Source organism: Epinephelus lanceolatus, chromosome 15 (assembly GCF_041903045.1).
Source record: "Epinephelus lanceolatus isolate andai-2023 chromosome 15, ASM4190304v1, whole genome shotgun sequence".
Classification (NCBI taxonomy): Eukaryota; Metazoa; Chordata; class Actinopteri; order Perciformes; family Serranidae; genus Epinephelus; species Epinephelus lanceolatus.
Window position 1 is genome coordinate 30378291 of NC_135748.1, and position 23703 is coordinate 30401993.

At 40.3% G+C, this 23703-nt stretch overlaps 1 pseudogene and 2 gene segments (V, D, J or C); 1 reads left to right on the forward strand and 2 right to left on the reverse strand.

Moving 5' to 3' along the window:
* LOC117266944 (Ig kappa chain V-III region MOPC 63-like) overlaps nucleotides 1-23703 on the reverse strand; it is a 305866-nt gene that overhangs the window by 140284 nt on the left and 141879 nt on the right.
* The window catches only part of LOC144466973 (Ig kappa chain V-III region MOPC 63-like), a 215713-nt gene that overhangs the window by 131107 nt on the left and 60903 nt on the right, over nucleotides 1-23703 (reverse strand).
* On the forward strand, nucleotides 7698-9228 carry LOC144466978 (Ig lambda-1 chain C region pseudogene; annotated as a pseudogene). Its single transcript, XR_013493371.1, has 2 exons — nucleotides 7698-7741; nucleotides 8643-9228. The product of XR_013493371.1 is annotated as an Ig lambda-1 chain C region pseudogene (transcript).

Below are 23703 nucleotides of genomic sequence, written 5' to 3' on the forward strand. Positions count from 1 at the left end.
TGAACAAAACAGTTTTTTAGCTACACAACATTTAAAAATGTTAAAATACACAAGTATTAAGTCGATTTCTAAAACAGAAACAACTTTGTCTAAATATCCAGTAAGTCAAGGAACATACGGAAAACATTTCAAGTCATAATTCATAATCAGTCCATTTGGGTAACAGAGTTCTTAGACAGTGGATCCAATCATGTTCCCTCCTGGAAAGCAAAACATCCAAATGACCTCCTCTTGCAGGGATTGTTACCTTCTCAATCCAATGATGGAGGTCATGAGAAAATGGAATACTTCCTGTCAAAGAGAAATGCATATGGAGCCAGAGTGTGCTACACCTTTATTCTTCCATCAGAATCAATACCACTCTCATATCATATGGTGAATATAAAGCTTAGTTAAAGTAGGTAAAGTTGCAGGTGTCTTATGAATTGTAATTGTACTACTGTCTGTGTAAAATGGACATAACATGATGCTGGTTCATACATTTTTGACATGGAATAGAAACAAAAGTTTGCAAGAACATATAATATGTGACAATATATTGTTATTGTTATATTATGTAGTGTGTGCTTGGTGAGGTTACTGTCAGCTCTGTGTTCAGTGGTCTGTGTCAGAGTCTCTTCCTCTTCAGCAGCTGCAGTTGCTTCCTGCTGTAACAGCTCAGTGTCTCTGCAGTCTGACTGAGGGAGGTTTTTGTACGGTGATAAATCACTGTGTGAACACATAAGCACTGTTGATGAAGTGTACACTCTGACAGTAATAAACTGCTGCATCTTCAGTCTGAACTCCACTGATGGTCAAAGTGAAGTCAGAGCTGCTTCCACTGCCACTAAACCGAGCTGGTGTTCCTGATTCACGTGTGCTCACATATGATATTAGGAGCTTTGGAGGCTGTCCAGATTTATGTTGATACCAATGCAGCCAGTCACTTCCATCATCTTCTGGGATTATTTGACAGGTGAGAGTGACAGTAGATCCTGGAGTAAATGTCACCACTGGAGGCTGAGTCACAGTCACCTGAGCGCTGCATCCTGCAGACAAAAACAAATCATTCATTTATCAGCAGAAATCAATGAGAGAAAAGGCAGCACATCATGTTTGAAATGTTGCTGAGTGAATGAACCTGTGAAACAGCAGCAGGCCAGCGTCCAGATGAGGATGGTGATGAGAGTCATGGTGCTTGTGCTTTCTGCTGTGTTGACTGACACATCTGAGTCCTTCAGTGTTGAACTCACAGGACTATAAACCTTCTCACTTCACTGGAGGATCAGCTGACCATGCAAAGCCTCCTCTCTATGGAAATCATTTCTCTGCTCTCAACAGACTGAATGCATCATGGGTATTTTACCATGTATTAACTGCTACACTGCAACAGTTCATCATCTTGAGGATTATTTGGCCGTTGAAAGCCCATCTCAAAAAGTTTGATTTTGTGCTGTTTTTATGGTTCTTCTCTTCATCAAAACTCTTATTTCTTTATAGTCTCACATCACGTTTTCATTAACAGGTCTATAGCACCCCCTGCTGGCACATTGGATCAACACCGAACTCACTATGATCTGACACAATTTGATTGTTGGAGTGTCTTCATTCCTTTCATTGTGATGTATGTCTCTTGACCTGATTCAGGTGTTGCACGACAATGTGATGTTAACCTGTCTGACCTCAGTGTATTTCAGGCTGCTTGAAGGGAGAGTAGACACAATGTTTCCAAGTAGTAACACATATGTGAGTCTACCCATGTCAGTGTGGGTTTTCTCCAGGTTTTCTGGCTTCCTGCCACAGTCCAAACACACGCAGGTCAGGTTAACTGGTGACCTAAAATTGTCTGTCTCTGTGTGTCAGCTCTGTGATAGTCTGGCGACCTGTCCTGGGTGAACTCGCCCAGTGTCAGCTGGGATATGTTTTCAGACAGGTAAGAGTCAGCCCTTTCCACCGAGAGCGTGACACTAAAATATGCATCAAGTTCACTGGGTCGAGCAAAAGGCCTGAGATGGACCATTCATGGGGTTCAGGGACAAATAGACAAACACTGTATTTACTGTAAAGATACTGTTGCTGCTAATAGGTCCCACTTTAGTCTTTACATGCTTATTTGTAATAATAAGTGCTTAGACTACAGTTCACATGAGCTGGTTTAGTGCCATGTGAAGTGGCGACAGCTTACTCTGAGGAGGGGCCCACAAAGTCCACTTTGGGCCCCCAAAAGTCTAGGGCCGGCCCTTGAGTTTAGTATTGCAGAAAATAGACTCATTCAACTTCATGATGAGACTCTCATATCATATGGTTAATATAAAGCTGAAGCCAGTTAGCTTAGCTTAGCATACAGACTGGAAGCAGGGGAAAAGGGTGCCTGTCCTTTGACAAGAAGATCAGCCAATCAGTTCCTCCAAAACTCACGAGCCTATTTGATTTCCGGTTTATTTGATCTGTGCAAAGAAATCAAAGTCTCCACTGGTTACCTGTGTGTTCAGAAATACAATCTGACGCTCGACTATAAAATGAGAGCGCTGTTGTTGGAAGAAACAGAGCGTTGTTCTTCTACATGAGTTACAAACCATTAAGTTAATGACTTGTTGCTCTGCTGCTCCGTTTCCCCAGACAGAGCGCCCAGAGTACGCTCTGCTGCTCCGAGAGTGTGGTGTTCTGAATAACCGAGCGCTACTTTCTAACAGCGCTCCAACTTTACAGATGGTCCAGTTTGTGCCAGAGTGCACTCCAGCACTTGGAGTGAGGATTTCCTAACGAACCCATTGTTTCCAGTATGTACTCCTGTAAAACCACAACAAGCTGATTTTCTTCTCTGTTATTTGTGATGATTAAACAAAAATATTACATTTTAACTGGTGAGCTTTAGAGGAGCTGGGAGGTGGTTTTAGTTAACGTTAGACAGAACCAGGCTAGCTGTTTACCTCTGTTTCAAGTCTTTATGCTAAGCTAAGCTAAACTGTTGCTGCCTAGCTTCATATTTAATGGACAGATGTGAGAGTGGTGTCTGTCAGCAAGTAGGCACAATGTATATTTCTGAAATGTTGAATCTATTTTGTAAAATGGAAAAATAACATGTTTATGTATATTTGGATTCTAGATTACATAGACTTTATAAATTCTGATGATATGTCTTTCTGGAAAATTAACATTATGGGATGTTGCTTGTCATAACTTCTTGACATAGAATACAAATGAAAGTGCACAGACATATATGAAATAAGCCAATTTATTGATTTGAATATGTAGTGTGTGCTTGGTGAGGTTACTGTCAGCTCTGTGTTCAGTGGTCTGTGTCAGAGTCTCTTCCTCTTCAGCAGCTGCAGTCGCCTCCTGCTGTAACAGCTCAGTGTCTCTGCAGTCTGACTGAGGGAGGTTTTTGTACAGCGATGAATCACTGTGTGAACACATCAGCATCGTCTATTTCATGGTAACTCTGACAGTAATAAACTGCTGCATCTTCAGTCTGAACTCCACTGATGGTCAAAGTGAAGTCAGAGCTGCTTCCACTGCCACTAAACCGAGCTGGTGTTCCTGATTCACGTGCGCTCACCAATTTTATTAGGAGCTTTGGAGGCTGTCCAGATTTCTGTTGATACCAGAACATAGCTTCATGTTCATTTAAATCAGAATCATAACCTGTGGCAACAGCTTGGCTGGTCTTACAGGTGAGAGTGACAGTGGATCCTGGAGTAAATGTCACCAGTGGAGGCTGAGTCACAGTCACCTGAGCGCTGCATCCTGCAGACAAAAACAAATCATTCATTTATCAGCAGAAATCAATGAGAGAAAAGGCAGCACATCATGTTTGAAATGTTGCTGAGTGAATGAACCTGTGAAACAGCAGCAGGCCAGCGTCCAGATGAGGATGGTGATGAGAGTCATGGTGCTTGTGCTTTCTGCTGTGTTGACTGACACATCTGAGTCCTGCAGTGTTGAACTCACAGGACTATAAACCTTCTCACTTCACTGGAGGATCAGCTGACCATGCAAAGCCTCCTCTCTATGGAAATCATTTCTCTGCTCTCAACACACTCAAGGCAACGTGGGACACAAAATCAGGAGGAATACTGCTTGGATTTACACCATCTTTGAGTTTGTCAATCATTATTATTTAAAAGACATAATTTGTATTTGACCATGTATCCCGACTAAAAACCTTTGAAAAAAATGACGTTGTTACAAACAGACTGTAATTGTTTGTCTGTCAGGTGTCGTCAGAAGGCAAACACACACCTCTCCTTATGAAACAGAAAAAGCAGATGCAGTGAGAGTTCATCATCTTCATCTTGAGGATCATTCAGTCATTCAAAACCCGTGTAGAAAACTTTGACTCTATGTTCTTTTTTCATGGTTGTCTTCTTTGAAACATTCTTCTTTTTATTTCTTCATCGTCTCACATGACTTTATCCTCATTAACAGATCTACATCGCCCCCTGCTGGCAAACTGGACCAACACTGAACTCACCATGACCTGTTATTGATTGACTTTGATTTTCTTCATTAATTGCATTTATGTCATTCTTATTATCCAGAACAAGGTGTTACATTTAGGATAATGGGAAGATAGATATATAGTGTATTTCATTTAGAATCTGCTGAGTGACTCAGCTGTTTATCACAACTACCTCATCTTTTTCACCAAACTTCACATCAACATCAAGACGTGTTTCCTCCTTAAATAAAGGATTAAAATGTTGAGTGATAAATTGGAGTTTGTTTGTTTGGTGTACAACGTGGGTTGTTGTTTTGTGGTAACAATCTGTTTGAATGAGAAGATAAATATTGTAACAACAGTTGTGTTGATACAAGGATGAGTTTCAATGAGAGGTGAAGAGAGCAACATTGATGGAAAATGGAGGACAATGTGTGCAGCTCAGCATGAAGATGTGAGTCTATTCTTAATAACTGTGCTGCTGTTTGTGAAGGTGTTTGTGCTGTATTGAAACCCTCAGTCTTGGTCAGTGAAGGTCGTGGGAGACAGTTGGGCCTAAAGTCACAGTCAGATCAGTATCAGGCCTGAAGGAGGCCTCGAGGTCAGGCTGCTCCACCTCTGCTGTAGTTATGTTTCTCTGTGTTACACTCTGTATGTTCAACTGTGATTCTCCTCAGTCGAGCCTTCATTAAATACTGTGTGTAATCTATCAAAGTCTCTGGCAGTGTTTTCACTCTCACTGTTGACTGGTGTTTACCTGATAAAGCTCAAAAGAACAGTTTCAAACTGATTCTTTAAATACTTGATCAAACTTAATACCACTGTCATATTGTATAGAAACATGAAGCTAAAGCCAGTAGCCAGTTAGCTTAGCTGGAAGGAGGGGGACAAAGGGGACATGTCCCCAGGCAAGGACATCTTCAAAACTCACTATTTCATTTCTGGATTATTTGATGTGTCCAAAACTGAGGTCTCTAATGGTAACGTGGCAACGTCACAAAAAAGAGAGAATTCAGAAAAATATTGTTTCAGGTCATGAAATGTTTTGGCGCACAGACGTCCCCTGTAAATCCACAGCACAATGAACACCATGGGATGTTGGTTTTCATAATAAACAGTTTCAAACACATCTTGGCCTCCTCTCATTGGCTCCCTGTCAATGCAGCTCAGACTTTTAGGGCGTTCTGATGACTTACAAAATGAAATGGGCCTGCCCCTTCACATCTGTCTGATCCCCTTAAACTTTATGTTCCATCCCATGCTGTCCGCTCTCACAGCTCCTGTCTGTCAACAGATATTAAAGAAGGCCACAGGGTCTTTTCTTATTAATCCTCTGGAATAACCTCATGTGGACATGGAGGCGGCTGAGGCTCAGGAGGTAGAGCAGGTCGTCCACTAATTGGAAGATTAGCAGTCAGATCCTCGGCTCCTTCAGGCCGCATGTCGAAGTATCCTTGAGCAAGATACTGAACCCTAAACTGTGCTGTGAGAGTGTGTGAACGTGACATGTAGCATGTAGCCTAGTGTTCAAGTGCTTTGACTCGTCGGAAGACTAGAAAGGTGCTATACAAGTGCAGGTCCATTTACCATTGACATCAGACAGTCTGACTCTGTTGAGGCCTTTAAATCCAAACTGAAAACTCATCTTTTCACCTTAACTTTTATTAAGTTGATTATTCTTTGATTAGTTCAGGCTTGTACCTGATATCATTATCCATGCAGCAGGTTGATCTCAGTCTCAATTAATCTGTTCAGACAAGTGCAAGTTAGTGAATAATCACAATTTGGATGTTCATAATGTTGAAGTGAATTATTTTAATACTTATTGATGTTACTGTCTGTGAACAATGTGCATCATGTTGGTTTTCATTGCAATGTTTGTTTCACACTGTCTTTAAGGAGGAATTGATAGAAAACTGCATAAAAATATAAAATATGAGGATATATTAATGTGAATATGTAGTGTGTGCTTGGTGAGGTTACTGTCAGCTCTGTGTTCAGTGGTCTGTGTCAGAGTCTCTTCCTCTTCAGCAGCTGCAGTCGCTTCCTGCTGTAACAGCTCAGTGTCTCTGCAGTCTGACTGAGGGAGGTTTTTGTACAGCGATAAATCACTGTGTGAACACATTAACACTGTTGATGTAGTGGTAACTCTGACAGTAATAAACTGCTGCATCTTCAGTCTGAACTCCACTGATGGTCAAAGTGAAGTCAGAGCTGCTTCCACTGCCACTAAACCGAGCTGGTGTTCCTGATTCACGTGTGCTCACCAAATATATTAGGAGCTTTGGAGACTGTCCAGATTTCTGTTGATACCAAGACATCCGACCTCCATGACTATCTGTATAAACAGCTTGGCTGGTCTTACAGGTGAGAGTGACAGTGGATCCTGGAGTAAATGTCACCACTGGAGGCTGAGTCACAGTCACCTGAGCGCTGCATCCTGCAGACAAAAACAAATCATTCATTTATCAGCAGAAATCAATGAGAGAAAAGGCAGCACATCATGTTTGAAATGTTGCTGAGTGAATGAACCTGTGAAACAGCAGCAGGCCAGCGTCCAGATGAGGATGGTGATGAGAGTCATGGTGCTTGTGCTTTCTGCTGTGTTGACTGACACATCTGAGTCCTGCAGTGTTGAACTCACAGGACTATAAACCTTCTCACTTCACTGGAGGATCAGCTGACCATGCAAAGCCTCCTCTCTATGGAAATCATTTCTCTGCTCTCAACACACTCAAGGCAATGTGGGACACAAAATCAGGAGGAATACTGCTTGGATTTACACCATCTATCATCTTAATGGAAAAGAAGAAAAGATTTATATTACAAGTGCAGTTGAGGATTTAAGGACAAGTTTATGTTCACTGTGCTTGGTATGATATGTCTGTTTGTCTGCCTTTCATTTACTCACAGGGTTTAATGGAGATAAATTATATGTTTATATTCATTTTCATATTAGTTTGAAATCATTATTATTTAAAATGCATCATGGGTATTTGACCATGTATTAACTCATATAAAACTGTGAAGACAAATGACTTTTTTTTACAAACAGACTGTAATCATTTCTCTGTCAGGTGTAGAAAAGTGAAGAAAAACTCAAGAAATAATCTTTATTTATACAATATTTTAATTCCATGTCATTAAGGAAGCTTTGTAGATTCAGTAAAGTTTAATTTTCTCTCTGTAATTATAAAAATCAGAGAGTATTTTCAGTGGATAGATGCTTGTTCACAGTGCAGGAGGTTTTTGTACGGCCACTTAATGAGTTTGTATCACTGTGGTGGACTTTTGGTGGAGGAACCAAACTCATCGTTCACTGTAAGTACCAGAGATTTATAATTTCTACAAATAAATATTATACCAAATTTTGCTTAAGAAATGCCATAAATTATGAAATTATGATGATTATTTTATTTTTTATATATTTTGTGTGATTCATTGAGCTTGATTGATATCACAGTTTGGAAAAAAAATCTGCAGAGATAAATATTCTTGTTGTTTTAGAGATAATTTTATGGTTAAATTTACATCACAAAAGTTAAATTCCTTCTTATTTTGTTTTCAATTTAACTTGTGTCAAACCAAATGTGGCTGCTCAACTTGTCTGAGGGACATTTTACTGCTCAGTAAATTAATGTGTTTTCTTATTTTGGGATTTTTATATTCACACAGTTGTTAAAATGAAATCTAATATGATGTTTAAACATATAATTGAGTTTATACAGTTAAGCTGTGGTTTGTGTTCACAGTTCGTTAGTTTAAAGTGGTGAAAAGGAAGTGAAACAGACAGATGACAAAGTCTTTAACTGGACACAGATGTTACATTTTGTTCCACCACAAAGTTATTTACTGTCACACATTATAAAGCTGATACAAAAGAAAATCATACAAAGTTATTCAAGATTTAAATTCCATGTACACATAATTAACGTTGCAATATATTGTCTATGATGTAGATATTTTTGATGAGTGCCACAGATGAAGATTTATTACTTTCGAAGCCAAAATGACATCAAGTTTTCTAATTTAGTTTTATTAGTCAAAGCCTCATTTCCTGTCATGTCTCAGCTCCTCTCCTCTGTCTGATCACAGTATGGTGCACACAGCTGATCCACAGCAGTGTTAACCTCTGTCATGTATCATAACTGTGTCATGTTCAGCTGTCTGTCCTACAGTGGAAGTTAATCTGCTCCTTGTGTGTCTCTGCTCTCCCCTCCAGCTGGCCCCATGGTCAGGCCCTCAGTCTCTCTGCTTCCCCCCTCCTCTGAGCAGCTCTCTGGGGGCTCGGCCACACTGGCCTGCCTGCTGACTGGCTACTCTCCTCAGGGAGCCGTGGTGAGCTGGGAGGTGGACGGTACAGAGGTGACAGAGGGGGTCCTGAGCAGCTCAGAGGAGGAGAAGAGCGGACGCTACAGCAGCAGCAGCACCCTGAGCCTGAGCCAGGAGCGCTGGATGTTAGGAGAGCTGTACTCCTGCAAGGTCCTCCATCATGGCCACAGCCAGATCCAGTCCCTCCGCAGGAGCCAGTGTGAGGGCTAGAGGGACTGGCTGAAGCCCAGGACAGGAGCTGTGTGTGGGGGGAGCAGGAGGAACACACCTGCTGCTCTGATCAATCTGAGTTTGAATGTTTGTAGAGGAAACTAAAGCTTTGTGTGACAGAGAACAACACTGCTGTAAAGTGTTGGACAACAACAACTTAGAGAGGAATGTGTGGAGCTCAGCAGCTAGATGTGAGTGTGCTTCATAACTGTCATGTTGATGACTGATGTTTTTGCTAATAAAGCTTTCACTGATAAATAACTTCATCAAGTCTTTGGTCTTTAAACTCATGAAGAGCAGAAAGAAATGAAATGCTTTCATAACTTCATCTGATACTCCTCTCTGTGGGAAATGAAAAGCTTTGGATTCATCATGGAAATATAAATATCATTATTTTGTCTTTGTATTTGTAAGGAACTCAAAATTATATAGTGATATAAAAAAGAATACATTTTTTATCATCATCAAATCCTCAAAAACATTTGTCGTTCAAATATGTGATCAAGCAAATGTGAACACAACGTAATGTGGTGTTGAAACATATTTTATATTTCTAAATAAGATGAATGTTTTGTGCAGCTGTCAGTAGAGACACTGTTAAATATGTTTTGATATCAGTGAGTCCAACCAGAATGTAACTTTCCCAGCTTCCTCATAAAGAGACTGAATGAAGTGACAAGAACATAAGTTTCAAACTGTATATGGAAGAGCGTCTGTGAGTCTGTTTCAGTTTTATTTACATTCATTGTGGTTCTGCTTGATGACTCTTGTGTTGTGTTCACTGGACCAGTTATCCTCATCACAGTCTCTTCACCAACCCTCTGCACCTGCAGCAGGCCGTTTTCACTTCAGTCAAACTGAAGGAGGTTTTTGTACGACGACAAACCACTGTGTGAACGTTCCATCACTATGAGCACCCAGACAGTAATAATCTCCAACATCTTCAGCCTTAATGTCACTGATGGTAAAGGGGAGCGAGAACCAGATCTACTGCCACTGAATCGAGACGGAGTTCCAGAGGAGAGAGTTCATGCACTGTATATAAGAAGTTTGTGAGCCTGTCCAGGTTTCTGAAGGTACCAACTGAGATCAGCACCAATATCTGAACTCCCTGTGGCGCTGATGGTCACAGTCCCTCCAAGACTAACAGACTTGGATTTGTCAGTCTGAGTCAGAAAATTGTTGGCAGAAGACTCCGAAATGAGAAATGAAATATAAACCTTGAGTATCAGCAGTTTAGAATATAATAAATTAGACATTAATCAAAGCCACAATGTCAGACACATTTTCAGAACCTCTCACCCTGACTCAGAAAACCCAACATGACAAGCAGAGTTATTGTCAACATCATCCTGATGCAGTTTTCAGTGTGAGTGCAGGAAAACAGTTCAGACTCTCTGTGACATGAGAACTTAAAACTGTGAGGAGCAGTGATGCATTAAGGTCATGCAAAACACATGTAACACACACAGCAGGTGTTGTGAGACTGAACAAGCAGAGGGTTCTCATCTGACACGAGGCTGTCTTGTGTTTAGCGCCCCCTGTTTGCAAACGGGATAAACACTGAACACACTTCAGTGACACAAGTTCTGATTGACCTTGTTCTTCTTCATTATTGAAATGTCATTTATCTTATTATCCAGATCCCGGTGTTGCATTTAGGATAATGTTGTGTGAACCCATCTGACCTCAGTGTGTTTCGTTCAGAGCCTCCTCAGTGTTTCAGCTGATCACCCCAATACCTGACCTCTCTCTACAAACCTCGCAGCAACATCAAGAAACGTCTCTCTTTTTTTAAATAAGGCATAAAATGAATGTGTTTCTGGTAATTCAAATGACAACACTGTTGATAGAATGGAAGATAAAAGAAACAATGATAAAAATGTTGAGCTATGACTTAGAGTGTGTTGTGTGCAGCTTAGAGGAAAGATGTTACACTGTTCATTGATGTTTACCGAATAATGCTAAATGAGTAGTTAAATGTTTTTAGAAAATACTCGTACTCAATTTCTATATAAGGATTTAATGATAAGATCAATATCACTGTCATGTTGTATGGTTAGGAGGAAGCTAAAGGCATCAGCCAGTTAGCTTAGCACACAGACCAGAAACAGGGGGAAAGAGGTGCCTGTAAAGTGTTGAATGTATTTTTACAAGTGGAAAAATAACATTTTAATGTATATTTGGATTCTGGGTTTCATACATTTTAATTATACTACTGTCTGTGGAAAATGAACATCATGGTATGTGAGCTGTCATAACTGTTCGACCTGGGATAATAATAAAAGTATAAGAAAAAATATGAGATATGCCAGTGTATGTCAATCAATCAATCAATTTTTTTTATAAAGCCCAATATCACAAATCACAATTTGCCTCACAGGGCTTTACAGCATACAACATCCCTCTGTCCTTATGACCCTCGCAGCGGATAAGGAAAAACTCCCCAAAAAAACCCCTTTAACGGTGAAAAAAACGGTAGAAACCTCAGGAAGAGCAAATGAGGAGGGATCCCTCTTCCAGGACGGACAGACGTGCAATAGATGTCGTACAGAACAGATCAGCATAATAAATTAACAGTAATCCATATGACACAATGAGACAGAAAGAGAGAGACAGAGAGAGAGAGAGAGAGAGATGCAGGACAGACGGTAATGACAGTAACTTACAGCAACATTAATGAAAGTAATAATATTATAGTTATAATTCTGGCTACTGTGGTACAATATGTTGAAAGTATATATTAATATCTGGCAGTATACATGTGTGACAATAATCATATGTGTATAATAACAGTATAAGTATGACTAATGACTAGTGATGGCAGCAGCAGCAGGAGGCATCTGGCAGGACCACCACACGTCACGCTGTCCAGGCACCACTGCAATATGAGTTAATCTGAGAGACAGTGGAGCACAAAGGCTCCGGAGAAGAAGCTGAGTTAGTGACATCCAGAATGGCCGAGTTAGCAAGATGCAGTAATAGAATACGAGAGAGAGAGAGAGAGAGAGAGAGAGAGAGAGAGAGAGAGAGAGAGAGAGAGAGAGAGAGAGATGGAGAGAAGGGACTCGGTGTATTATAGGGGGGTCCTCCGGCAGACTAGGCCTAAGTCAGCCTAACTAGGGGCTGGTACAGGGCAAGCCTGAGCCAACCCTAACTATAAGCTTTATCAAAGAGGAAAGTCTTAAGTCTAGTCTTAAATGTGGAGACGGTGTCTGCCTCCCGGACCGTAACAGGAAGATGATTCCACAGGAGAGGAGCCTGATAGCTGAAGGCTCTGGCTCCTGATCTACTTTTGGAGACTTTAGGGACCACGAGCAACCCTGCGTTCTCAGAGTGCAGTGTTCTGGTGGGATAATATGGCACTATGAGCTCACTAAGATATGATGGAGCTTGACCATTTAGAGCTTTATAAGTTAACAGTAGGATTTTAAATTCAATTCTGGATTTTACAGGGAGCCAGTGCAGAGAAGCTAAAACAGGAGAAATATGATCTCGTTTCTTAGTTCCTGTTAGTACACGTGCTGCTGCATTCTGAATTAGCTGGAGAGTTTTTAAGGACTTACTAGAGCTACCTGATAATAGAGAGTTACAGTAATCCAGCCTAGAGGTAACAAAAGCGTGGACCAATTTTTCTGCATCTTTTCGGGTCAGGATAGGCCTAATTTTCGCAATATTACGCAGATGAAAAAAATGCAGTCCATGAGGTTTGTTTTAAATGAGAATTAAAAGACAAATCTTGATCAAATGTTAATGTTAGGTTTCTTACGGTAGTGCTAGAGGCCAGAGCAATGCCATCTAGAGAAACTATGTCATCAGATAAAGAGTCTCTGAGTTGTTTGGGGCCAAGAACAATAACTTCAGTTTTGTCTGAATTTAACATCAGGAAATTGGTGCTCATCCAAGTCTTTAAGGCAGTTATGGAGTTCAGTTAATTGATTACTTTCTTCTGGCTTCATCGATAAATACAACTGTGTATCATCCACATAACAATGGAAATTTAAAGAGCGATTTCTAATGATGTTACCTAAAGGAAGCATATATAGAGTAAATAGGATTGGTCCGAGCACAGAACCTTGCGGAACTCCAAAACAAACTTTAGTACGTAAGGATGACTCATTATGAACGTCAACAAACTGAAAACGATCAGATAAATAAGATTTAAACCAGCTTAGTGCAGAACCTTTTAGGCCAATTAAGTGATCCAGTCTCTGCAGTAGAATTTGATGGTCAACTGTGTCAAACGTTTGTCATTTGTAATTTTAACTAGTGCTGTCTCAGTGCTATGATGCACTCTAAATCCTGACTGAAATTCCTCAAATAAATTGTTGTCATGGAGAAAATCACACAGCTGGTCTGCGACTACTTTCTCAAGGATCTTTGACATAAAGGGAAGATTAGATATTGGTCTATAGTTGGCTAACACCTCTGGATCCAGGGTGGGCTTTTTTAGTAGAGGTTTAATTACAGCTACCTTAAAAGACTGTGGTACATAGCCTGTTAATAAGGATATATTGATCATATCTAATATATGAGTGTTAACTAAAGGAAAGAAAAGACCTCCTTAAGTAGCCTAGTTGGGATGGGGTCTAAGAGACACGTTGATGATTTAGATGAAGAAATCACTGCTGTCAATTCTTGAAGAGAAATTGGGGAGAAGCAATCTAAATATATATTAGGTCTTACAGCTGTGTTTGAGGTTAGATAGGTACTATCTGAGGACAGGAGGTCATGAATTTTGCCTCTAATAGTTAGAATTTTGTCATTAAAAAAGCTCATAAAATCATTACTGCTAAGGGCTAAAGGAATACAAGGCTCAATAGAGCTTTGACTCTCAGTCAGCCTGGCTACAGTGCTGAAAAGAAACCTGGGGTTATTCTTGTTTTCTTCTATTAATGCTGAGTAATAGTTTGCTCTGGCATTGCGGAGGCCCCTCTTATAAGTTTTGAGACTGTCTGTCCAGATTAAACGAGATTCTTCCAGTTTGGTTAATCACCAATTCCTTTCAAACTTTCGCGATATTTGTTTTAACCTACGGATTTGAGAGTTATACCAAGGAGCGAACTTTCTTGGCTTTGTTAACTTCTTTTTAAGAGGAGCTACAGAGTCAAGTGTTGTTCGCAGCGAGCCTATGGCGCTATCAACAAAATGATCAATTCGGGAGAGGTTAAAGTCGGTACGGGAAACCTCTGTTACTGAAGGACTTGGTATTGAATTTAACGACGGAGTAATCATTTCCTTAAATTTTGCGACAGCACTATCTGATAAACATCTAGTATAGTAACTGTTGCTGAGTGGCGTGTAATCGAGTAAAAAGAAATCAAAAGTAATCAAATAATGATCCGATAGCGAGGGATTCTGTGGAAAGACTGTTAGGTTATCAATTTCAATTCCATACGTCAGAACTAGATCGAGGGCATGGTTAAAACAGTGAGTGGGTTCATGTGCACCCTGACTGAAGCCAATGGAGTCTAATAATGAGATAAACGCGGTAGCCAGGGAGTCATTATCAACGTCGACATGAATGTTAAAATTGCCTACAATAATAACTTTATCTGATTTAAGAACTAGACTGGATAAAAACTCTGAGAATTCAGATACAAATTCAGAATACGGGCCAGGAGCACGGTACACTATAACAAATAAAAGTGGCTGTGAGGTTTTCCAGGTCGGATGTGAAAGACTAAGAACGAGGCTTTCAAATGAATTATAGTGTAGTTTAGGTTTAGGGCTGATTAACACACTAGAGTTAAAAATGGTTGCAACTTCCCCTCCTCGGCTGCTGCCTCGAGGAATGTGGGTATTATTATGACTGGGAGGAGTGGATTCATTTAGACTAACATACTCATCTTGACACAGCCAGGTTTCAGTGAGACTGAGTAAATCAATATGATTATCTGATATTAATTTGTTTACTAACACTGCTTTAGACGATAGAGACATGATATTTAACAGTCCGCATTTAATTCTCCTGTTTTGTCTTTCTGTCACAGAAGAGGTTTTAATTTTTATGACTGGGTAACTGAACTAGAAGCTCAGAGAGGTGTATAGGACTGCAACTCTCTGTCCTGGTCTCAACTCTGGGTTGTCATGTGTCATATGTGTGTGATAAGCAGTGTGTGTGCTTGGTGAGGTTACTGTCAGCTCTGTGTTCAGTGGTCTGTGTCAGAGTCTCTTCCTCTTCAGCAGCTGCAGTCGCTTCCTGCTGTAACTGCTCAGTGTCTCTGCAGTCTGACTGAGGGAGGTTTTTGTACCACCATAAATCACTGTGTGAACACATAAGCACTGTTGATGTAGTGTGCACTCTGACAGTAATAAACTGCTGCATCTTCAGTCTGAACTCCACTGATGGTCAAAGTGAAGTCAGAGCTGCTTCCACTGCCACTAAACCGAGCTGGTGTTCCTGATTCACGTGTGCTCACATATTTTATTAGGAGCTTTGGAGGCTGTCCAGATTTTTGCTGATACCAGGACATAGCTTCATGCTCATTACCATCAGAATCATAAACTGTGCCAACATCTTGGCTGGTCTTACAGGTGAGAGTGACAGTGGATCCTGGAGTAAATGTCACCAGTGGAGGCTGAGTCACAGTCACCTGAGCGCTGCATCCTGCAGACAAAAACAAATCATTCATTTATCAGCAGAAATCAATGAGAGAAAAGGCAGCACATCATGTTTGAAATGTTGCTGAGTGAATGAACCTGTGAAACAGCAGCAGGCCAGCGTCCAGATGAGGATGGTGATGAGAGTCATGGTGCTTGTGCTTTCTGCTGTGTTGACTGACACATCTGAGTCCTGCAGTGTTGAACTCACAGGACTATAAACCTTCTCACTTCACTGGAGGATCAGCTGACCATGCAAAGCCTCCTCTCTATGGAAATCATTTCTCTGCTCTCAACACACTCAAGGCAACGTGTCTTCTTTGAAACATTCTTCTTTTTATTTCTTTATCGTCTCACATGACTTTGTCCTTATTAACAGATCTACATCGCCCCCTGCTGGCAAACTGGACCAACACTGAACTCACCATGACCTGTTATTGATTGACTTTGATTTTCTTCATTAATTGCATTTATGTCATTCTTATTATCCAGAACAAGGTGTTACATTTAGGATAATTGGAAGATAGATATATAGTAAACACGAAAAACAAACTTCAGACACTCTTGCATGGAGCAGGGAAAGAAAAAAGGTAGCTTAATTACTTCATTAAAAAGCCTTTATTTTATTATTGCTTGTACAAAGACACTTAAAAAAAACAAGCAGTTTTGACCTCTTGGGTCTTCATCAGGGTTACAAATGGAGACATGATGTTCAAAGCAGGCCTATTTATAGGCTCAACTGGGAGTGTCAGGGTCCTGATTGGTGAGTGGACACAGGTGATAGAACTCAAGTCAGATTAACACAGGTGATAGAACTCAAGTCAAATTAACAATCAGAGCAGTGATACCAGACTCTCCACTTCTGTTGAGGAAATACAGATGGTTAAAATAGGACAAGGGGTCATATCAGTCCCAGAGAAAAAGACAAAAAAACAAGATACAAAATAAAGCAACCACACAAAAACAGCCAAACCGACCAAACTGATCAATTAGTAAATTTAACACATTTCAAAAAACCACAAATAATCTGTCAGCCCTCTAAACTTCTGACAATAATATCACTCCAGATTGCAGCATTTAACATTTATAAAAAAAGGTCTATAGTCAGTCTCCTCATTTAAGCCAGGATAGGTCATGGCATCTAGTTTAAAAATCCAAAAAGTCTCCCTTTGGAGGAGTCTCTGTAGGCGGTTACCACCTCTGATGGAGTCCTTAATGGATTCCAAACCTTCTATCCTCAATAAGGAATCATTACTAGCATGTACCTCTTTAAAGTGTTTAGCCATGGGATAGTCCTCATTCTGTGTTCTGATTGCATATTTGTGCTCTGACAGTCTGTCCTTAAGACGTCTCTTGGTGCGTCCTACATAAAAACAATTACATGGACATGTTAGACGATATACAACAAATGTGGTGTTGCAATTAATAAAATCTGTCTGATTGTACTTTCTTCCTGTTTTCAGATCTGTAAATGTCTTTGTTTGAATAACATTCGAACAGTGGTTACATGTATTAATAAGACATTTAAATGTACCTGAGGTTTTTTTTAGCCACATATCCTCCCTGCGTGCTGGTCGATAACTGCGTACCAATGTATCTTTAATAGTGGGAGCTCGTTTATAGGATATGACTGGTGGTTCAGGGAAAATGGTTCTCAAATTCACATCACTTTTTAATATAGACCAGTTTGAATTAATGATCCGTTTGATTTCTTGAGCTTTAGTGCCATAACGAGTGACAAAAAACAAATTAGAGGGGTTTCTCGTTAGTTTGTGTGATTTTTGCAATAAATTGCTACGGTTAACATGCCTAACTTTTTCCAAAGCAGCAGTGATGACATGTGGCCTATAGGACCTTTCCCTGAATCGTTTAGATAGATCTTCTGTCTGTTTCTCAAGATCAGGGTCAGAGTCACAAATCCTCCTGACTCTTTGAAACTGTCCAGAAGGGATGTTCTTTTTTTGATGTGGGGGATGAAATGAATGGTAATGAAGAAGAGAATTATGATTGGTTTGTTTGCGAAATAAGGTAGTGTGTAAACTGTCTTCACCACCTTTATAGATAGTAAGATCCAAGAAATCAATTTTTGTCTTAGAATATTCCATGTTTAGTCTTGTGTTCTCATTAGTTGAGTTTAAAAATTCATGAAAGGATTGTAATTCAGTTTCATTACCTGAAAAATGTAAGTAAATATCATCAATATATCGACAGTAGAATTTGATGTTTTCAAAGAAAACATTCTTCTGAGGATTATAAATAAACTCCTCCTCCCAAAGGCCCAAAAACAAACATGCATATTCAGGAGCAAAGCTGGCCCCCATGCTAGTGCCTTTACATTGTTTAAATACTTTATCTTGAAATAAGAACACATTGTTGTTGAGGATCCACTCCATGAGTTCCAAAAGGAAAACAGTGGGGGGAATAGTTTCCTCCCTGCGAGATAAATAATATTCACTTGCACGTATGCCCTCTGAATGTACAATATTAGTATATAAGGATTCTATATCAAGAGTTACTAGAAAAATATCTTTGACTTCATCAGTTTCTGATAGTCTGTTCAAAACATGTGTTGTATCTTCTACATAAGATGGAAGATCATGTTCAAATGGTTTCAAAAAATAATCAATATATTGAGAGGCTGGTTCAGTCAAAGAGCCATTGGCTGATACGATGAGTCTGCCGGGGGGGATTGTCTTTTGGCTCTTTGTGGATCTTTGGTAACATGTAAAATGCAGGCATTCTGGGGTGTTCACACATAAGAAAACCATACTCACTTTCATTGATCCAGCCCGCATCTTTGGCTCTGTTTAACAAGGCTGTGAGGTCACATTTCATGCTAGATAAAGGGTTAAAAGAGAGTTCTTGATAGTAATTAGGATTTTTCAGTTGACGGTGGGCTTCATTCAAATATTTGTTATAGTCCAAGACAACTACTGCACCCCCCTTGTCTGCTGGTTTTATTATGATGTCCTTGTTGTCACTCAGTTCTTTCAAAGCATCACGTTCATGGGGGGACAGATTATGCTTCGTGGCTGTTGTTGGGCTATTGAAGAGTTCCTGTATTTCATAAGCAACTTTCTTAATGTATGTCAAAAGGGTGGGATTAGTACTTAAAGGCGTAAATGTGGACTTAGGTTTGAAGGTTGGTGTGCTCCCATTTGTGGCCTGTGTGTATGTCAAATTGTGTTTTTGTCCTAAAGAGTACCATGTTTTTAGGTGTAAACTTCTATAGAAGCGAAAAAGATCAATTTTAGACTCAAAAAGGTCTGATTTGTATGTGGGGGAAAAGGACAAACCTTTGGAGAGAACTTGTACTTGGGCAGGTGTCAGCTCAACTTGGGACAGATTAACTATACTTATAAGAGGGGCCTCCACAATGCCAGAGCAAACTATTACTCAGCATTAATAGAAGAAAACAAGAACAACCCCAGGTTTCTTTTCAGCACTGTAGCCAGGCTGACTGAGAGTCAAAGCTCTACTGAGCCTTGTATTCCTTTAGCCCTTAGCAGTAATGATTTTATGAGCTTTTTTAATGACAAAATTCTAACTATTAGAGGCAAAATTCATGACCTCCTGTCCTCAGATAGTACCTATCTAACCTCAAACACAGCTGTAAGACCTAATATATATTTAGATTGCTTCTCCCCAATTTCTCTTCAAGAATTGACAGCAGTGATTTCTTCATCTAAATCATCAACGTGTCTCTTAGACCCCATCCCAACTAGGCTACTTAAGGAGGTCTTTTCTTTCCTTTAGTTAACACTCATATATTAGATATGATCAATATATCCTTATTAACAGGCTATGTACCACAGTCTTTTAAGGTAGCTGTAATTAAACCTCTACTAAAAAAGCCCACCCTGGATCCAGAGGTGTTAGCCAACTATAGACCAATATCTAATCTTCCCTTTATGTCAAAGATCCTTGAGAAAGTAGTCGCAGACCAGCTGTATGATTTTCTCCATGATAATAATTTATTTGAGGAATTTCAGTCAGGATTTAGAGTGCATCATAGCACTGAGACAGCACTAGTTAAAATTACAAATGACCTTCTGATTGCTTCAGACAAAGGACTTGTCTCTGTACTTGTTTTATTAGATCTTAGTGCGGCGTTTGACACAATTGACCATCAAATTCTACTGCAGAGACTGGATCACTTAATTGGCCTAAAAGGTTCTGCACTAAGCTGGTTTAAATCTTATTTATCTGATCGTTTTCAGTTTGTTGACGGTCATAACCAAAGTTTGTTTTGGAGTTCCGCAAGGTTCTGTGCTCGGACCAATCCTATTTACTCTATATATGCTTCCTTTAGGTAACATCATTAGAAATCACTCTATAAATTTCCATTGTTATGCGGATGATACTCAGTTGTATTTATCGATGAAGCCAGAAGAAAGTAATCAATTAACTGAACTCCATAACTGCCTTAAAGACATAAAAACTTGGATGAGCACCAATTTCCTGATGTTAAATTCAGACAAAACTGAAGTTATTGTTCTTGGCCCCAAACAACTCAGAGACTCTTTATCTGATGACATAGTTTCTCTAGATGGCATTGCTCTGGCCTCTAGCACTACCGTAAGAAACCTAACATTAACATTTGATCAAGATTTGTCTTTTAATTCTCATTTAAAACAAACCTCATGGACTGCATTTTTTCATCTGCGTAATATTGCGAAAATTAGGCCTATCCTGACCCGAAAAGATGCAGAAAAATTGGTCCACGCTTTTGTTACCTCTAGGCTGGATTACTGTAACTCTCTATTATCAGGTAGCTCTAGTAAGTCCTTAAAAACTCTCCAGCTAATTCAGAATGCAGCAGCACGTGTACTAACAGGAACTAAGAAACGAGATCATATTTCTCCTGTTTTAGCTTCTCTGCACTGGCTCCCTGTAAAATCCAGAATTGAATTTAAAATCCTACTGTTTACTTATAAAGCTCTAAATGGTCAAGCTCCATCATATCTTAGTGAGCTCATAGTGCCATATTATCCCACCAGAACACTGCGCTCTGAGAACGCAGGGTTGCTCGTGGTCCCTAAAGTCTCCAAAAGTAGATCAGGAGCTAGAGCCTTCAGCTATCAGGCTCCTCTCCTGTGGAATCATCTTCCTGTTACGGTCCGGGAGGCAGACACCGTCTCCACATTTAAGACTAGACTTAAGACTTTCCTCTTTGATAAAGCTTATTAGTTAGGCTTATAAGCTTATAAGCTAGTTAGGGCTGGCTCAGGCTTGCCCTGTACCAGCCCCTAGTTAGGCTGACTTAGGCCTAGTCTGCCGGAAGACCCCCCTATAAAACACCGGGCACCTTCTCTCCTTCTCTCTCTCTCTCTCTCGTGTTCTATTACTGCATCTTGCTAACTCGGCCATTCTGGATGTCACTAACTCGGCTTCTTCTCCGGAGCCTTTGTGCTCCACTGTCTCTCAGATTAACTCATATCGCAGCGGTGCCTGGACAGTGTGACGTGTGTGGTTGTGCTGCTGCCGTGGTCCTGCCAGATGCCTCCTGCTGCTGCTGCCATCATTAGTCATTAGTCATACTTCTACTGTTATTATACACATATGACTATTGTCACACATGTATACTGCCAGATATTAATACATACTTTCAACATATTGTACCACAGTAGCCAGAACTATAACTACAATATTATTACTTTCAATAATGTTGTTGTAAGCTACTGTTATTACCTGCATCTCTCTCTCTGTCTCTCTCTCTGTCTCATTGTGTCATACGGATTACTGTTAATTTATTATGCTGATCTGTTCTGTACGACATCTATTGCACGTCTGTCCGTCCTGGAAGAGGGATCCCTCCTCAGTTGCTCTTCCTGAAGTTTCTACCATTTTTTTTCCCCGTTAAAGGGTTTTTTTGGGGAGTTTTTCCTTATCCGCTGTGAGGGTCATAAGGACAGAGGGATGTCGTATGCTGTAAAGCCCTGTGAGGCAAATTGTGATTTGTGATATTGGGCTTTATAAATAAAATTGATTGATTGATTGATTGAACTACTGCACATGGTGGGTCTTTGATGTCTGGCTTCTCAGACCCTGTCTGTGTGCTCCCCGCCATTGAGGGCGCCCTCTTCTTGGTCTTTCTTCCTCTGCGGGTTTTCTGTTTCTTGGAGGTAGTCTGGAAATTGGTGGCCATTCCTCTCCCAAAAAACTGCTGCTGGTTGCTGATGTGTTGGACACAGTGTGGACATAATTGGGTTCTTCATCACTGCTGGTCAGGTTGAAGGATACAGATGTGTTCCTGCGGTGTAGGGGTTGCGCATGGGTATGAGCTCTTGTCATTCATCTTTGCCAGCTGTACACATCTCCTCGGCTGTAGTCATCTTCATCCCTCCTGAGCTTGCAAAGTTTGGTTTGTTTCACCGTATTTTCCAACTTGTGTAGATCAGCTTTCAATTTCTCCTCAAAAGGGAGTCGTTGTTCAGTACTGGAAGTAGACAGGGAGGCCTTTAAAGTCTCAAGTTGAATTTTCAACTCCTCCCTCTGTTTCTTGCCTTCCTCTATGAGCAGCAACATTAAATCCATGGAGCATTTGTTAAGAATGGATTCCCACTTCTCTTTAAATACAGCATTCTCCTTTCCAAAGGCTGGGAACTTGCTCAAACGTAAGCCTCGTGGGATGATTGCTTCTCTCCAATAGTCAGAGAGTGATACTATATGCCAATGTAGTTTAATGTCTTGTCCCATCAGTTTCCTCAATGTGTCATATTGTTCGTTCAGGTCACTTGGTGAGGAAACGGGGGTATCTGTGTCATTTAAGAGAGAGTCAGACACTATTATGTCGTTCCCTTGCTCCCTTGAGTCGGAAAAGGCATTGTTGTCCGGCATGGTGAAAAACAGTCCTTCAAAAACGCTGTGTAAAGCGGAGCTACTCCACTAAAAAGACCCACCCTCTGGGTCTAACAAAGTTCAAACTGAGAAGAGAGGTAGTGGTGTGCTCAAGGACCGATTGTTATTGTCCAAAAACTCAAGAAAAAAATGCAGGTGCTCTTGAAGAAGAGGGCTCAAAATAAATAGATAGATACATGAACAGATATATAGTGTATTTCATTTAGAATCTGCTGAGTGACTCAGCTGTTTATCACAACTACCTCATCTTTTTCACCAAACTTCACATCAACATCAAGACGTGTTTCCTCCTTAAATAAAGGATTAAAATGTTGAGTGATAAATTGGAGTTTGTTTGTTTGGTGTGCAACGTGGGTTGTTGTTTTGTGGTAATAATCTGTTTGAATGAGAAGATAAATATTGTAACAACAGTTGTGTTGATACAAGGATGAGTTTCAATGAGAGGGGAAGAGAGCAACATTGATGGAAAATGGAGGACAATGTGTGCAGCTCAGCATGAAGATGTGAGTCTATTCTTAATAACTGTGCTGCTGATTGTGAAGGTGTTTGTGCTGTATTGAAACCCTCAGTCTTGGTCAGTGAAGGTCGTGCGAGACAGTTGGGCCTAAAGTCACAGTCAGATCAGTATCAGGCCTGAAGGAGGCCTCGAGGTCAGGCTGCTCCACCTCTGCTGTAGTTATGTTTCTCTGTGTTACACTCTGTATGTTCAACTGTGATTCTCCTCAGTCGAGCCTTCATTAAATACTGTGTGTAATCTATCAAAGTCTCTGGCAGTGTTTTCACTCTCACTGTTGACTGGTGTTTACCTGATGACGCTCAAAAGAACAGTTCGAAACTGATTCTTTAAATACTTGATCAAACTTAATACCACTGCCATATTGTATAGAAACATGAAGCTAAAGCCAGTAGCCAGTTAGCTTAGCTTAGCACACAGCCTGGAGGCAGAGGGAAACAGGTCGCCTGTTAAATGTTGGATGTATTTCTTATGTATGTTTGGATTTTTGGTTACATACATTTCAGTGAAACTACTGTCTGTAGAAAATGAGCATCATGGAATGTAAGTTGTCATAACTTTTTCAAATGGGATAAGAATGAAAGTATATAAAAATATATGAAATATGCCAGTGTATTAATGTGAATATGTAGTGTGTGCTTGGTGAGGTTACTGTCAGCTCTGTGTTCAGTGGTCTGTGTCAGAGTCTCTTCCTCTTCAGCAACTGCAGTCGCTTCCTGCTGTAACAGCTCCGTGTCTCTGCAGTCTGACTGAGGGAGGTTTT